The sequence below is a fragment of the Microcaecilia unicolor genome, unplaced genomic scaffold (genome assembly GCF_901765095.1).
Source record: "Microcaecilia unicolor unplaced genomic scaffold, aMicUni1.1, whole genome shotgun sequence".
Taxonomy (NCBI): Eukaryota; Metazoa; Chordata; class Amphibia; order Gymnophiona; family Siphonopidae; genus Microcaecilia; species Microcaecilia unicolor.
The window spans coordinates 5,901-8,850 of NW_021963749.1; positions in this window are offsets into that span (position 1 = coordinate 5,901).

Below are 2,950 nucleotides of genomic sequence, written 5' to 3' on the forward strand. Positions count from 1 at the left end.
TAAAAAGTGACTGCCATTTCAGGCCTTTTCAGCTTCGATTCCCATAAGACTATAGGAAGGGGGGGCCCATGTATTAATCTTCATAGCCATCAGGGTCAGTGATGCTATATAGCAGTGTTCAGTGCAAGGCCCAAGGGCTAGTGGCAGCCCCTAGAGACCTCTGGGCATCCCTTATCATAATCTGGCTGCTTTTCTACTACATTAACCTGCCTCTCTACCCAAGCTCACAGCAGAAAGGGGGAAGTGGATAGGAGGAAGAGCCACATGTTTGAAGGACAAGGCATTCCTCAATAGAGAATATTTGAAAATGCCCCTCCTTTAAGATACATTCAATGAAAAGCTTGAAGGCAGACTGGTGTGGTGGATGCCATTAATGCCATTGATGCACACTGATAAGTAGTGTTGGCCTCACGTGGGAAGATATTCGGTGGCTGTCATTCATTCCTAAGTATATGGGAGGAGCTAGGTCTTCCTCCCCCAGAGGGGTTCAGCTAAGGATGTAGAGAAGCAGTAGGTGGTGAATCCCACCCAGGGGCCCACAATAGCCATAGCTCAAGGACTAAGGAGGATTAACAGTACAAAGGTTGCAAGCATGTTAATCAGCTGTGCCCTATAGACCTAAGGATCACAGTTGGTGTTTCCCTTCTGCATTGAACTGTTCAGAAAGGCCAGTCTGATCCACAACTGTCCCTTGAAGCACAGAGTGCCCAAACGCAGAAGGGTTGAACAGGTGAAGACTTGGAGAGAGCAAAGTTTAAAGCTGCTGACAATTGTATGTCCTAATCAGGGAAGGGATCAAAAGCCGAAAGCAGAAGAACTGGTGAACAACCTTAAATGTCGAGGGATAATTCACCTACCCAGGGGTTATCCTTTTTTTAAATTTATTTATTTATTTATTTATTAATATATTTCAACATTTCACTACAAACTGTGAATATGCAATCGGCATTACAATCAGGAAATCCATATAAAGAAAATATCTTTAAGGCCTATTTGTCCACAAATTAAGAAAAATTAGATTCCAAGAATTCAGAAACATAGATAACATAAAGTATTTAAGAAAATAATCTAACGGTTGCTACCTCGGGTTAACGACCCTAGCCTGCTATTTATGGAGGGCATACAACATTCATATCTACTCTAGCATCTCTTGGTTGGAGTCAATTCTCTGTCGCTGCAGACCTTCCCTCGAGCAGATTAGGTTGAACCCCATCGGTATCCGTCACTGCTTGGGCTGTCAGCAACTCCCTTCCAGGCTGAGGCGGAGCAATGCGCTCCACAGGGCTCAGGGAAGCCCCGTTAGCACTCTCAATCGACGCCGACTGCAGAAGGGGTCGAAGTTCCCCGGGGTCCCGGTTGTTGCTTCGGGAATCGCAAGGTCGTCTGCCGCCACGCCAAAGATGTTTCAGGAACCGAGGGATGTTCCTTAACTTTCCCCCTCCGTTTCCCCATCAAAAAAGACGAGGCTACAGCGGTAGCGAAGAGGCTGAACAGCGGAGCTTCCTCGAGAGCAAACTCAGGTGCGTCCGATCAAAGCGCCATCTTGGAATCCCCCAGGGGTTATCCTTAATCTGTTCACAAGGCAAAGTTTACAGCATTTAGGAAAGAATAGTAAACAGTGACAAGTTAACTGAAACACTTAAGAGGCATATTTTCAAAGCACTTAGACTTACAAAGTTCCATAGGTTGCCACGTAAGTTTTAAATCTAAGTGGTTTGAAAATGAGCCCCATAGTAACATAGCAGATGAGATGACAGATAAAGGCCTTTACTGTTAATCCAGTCTGCCCATCAAGATAGCATAAGGTATGATCTTGATTTGTCCTTGCCATTTTCAGGGCACAGACCGTAGAAGTCTGTCTGGCACTGGCCTTGTTTTCCAACGATTGAAGCTGATATCAAAGCCCCACTCCAGCCCATCTAAATCTGTCCAGCCACAATTGGGGCACAGATTATAGAAGTCTGGCCAGCACTGGACTTGTTTTACAAATACTGAAGTTGAATCTGTCTAGCCATGATTAGGGCACAGTCCATAGAAGTCTCACAACGAGTGAGGTGATTCAATTTGCAGATGATACAAAAATTTCAAGGTTGTTAAAACACGTTCAGACTGTGTAATATTGCAGGAAGACCGTGGGAAATTGTAAATTGGGCAACCAAATAGCAGAAGAAATTTAATGTGGACAAATGCAAGGTAATGCACGTTGGAAAGAATATTCTAAATCATAGTTACCTGATGCTAGGTCCACCTTGGGGGTCAGCGCTCAAGAAAAATGTTCTAGGTGTCGTCGTAGCTAATACGCTGAAATCTTCTGCTCAGTGTGTGACGGTGGCCAAATAGCAAACAGGATGCTAGGAATTATTAGGAAAGGGATGGTAAATAAGACCAAAAATACTATACTGCCTCTGTATCACTCCATGTTTCTACCACACCTTGAGTATTGCGTTTAGTTCTGGTCACTGTATCTCAAAAAAGATATAGCGGAATTAGAAAAGGTTCAAAGAAGAGCAACCAAAATTATGAAGTGGATGGAACTCCTCTTGTATGAGGAAAGGCTAAACAGGTTAGGGCTCTCCAGCTTAGAAAAGAGATGAGTTACAAGAGGACTCAGAAAGAGGAAGACAGGCAAAAATACACGGAAAAGCTAAGAGATGCTGGAAAAGCTGTCAGGAAAATGAAAAGACAACTGGAAGAAAAGATAGTCAATATAGCAAAACTGGGGGACAAAGCGTTTTTCAGATATATAAGTGACAAGAGGAAGTTCCAAAATAGCATTGTGAGGCTCAAAGCTGAGGGAGAGAAATATATGTAGAAGCCGATAAGGATAAAGCTGAACTGCTTAACAATTATTTCTGTTCTGTATTCATGGATAAAAGGCAGGGAGTAGGACCGCAGAAAACAAATGCTAAGGGGTTGGATGTGTGGTAGACTGGGACTGATTCTCAGAAGA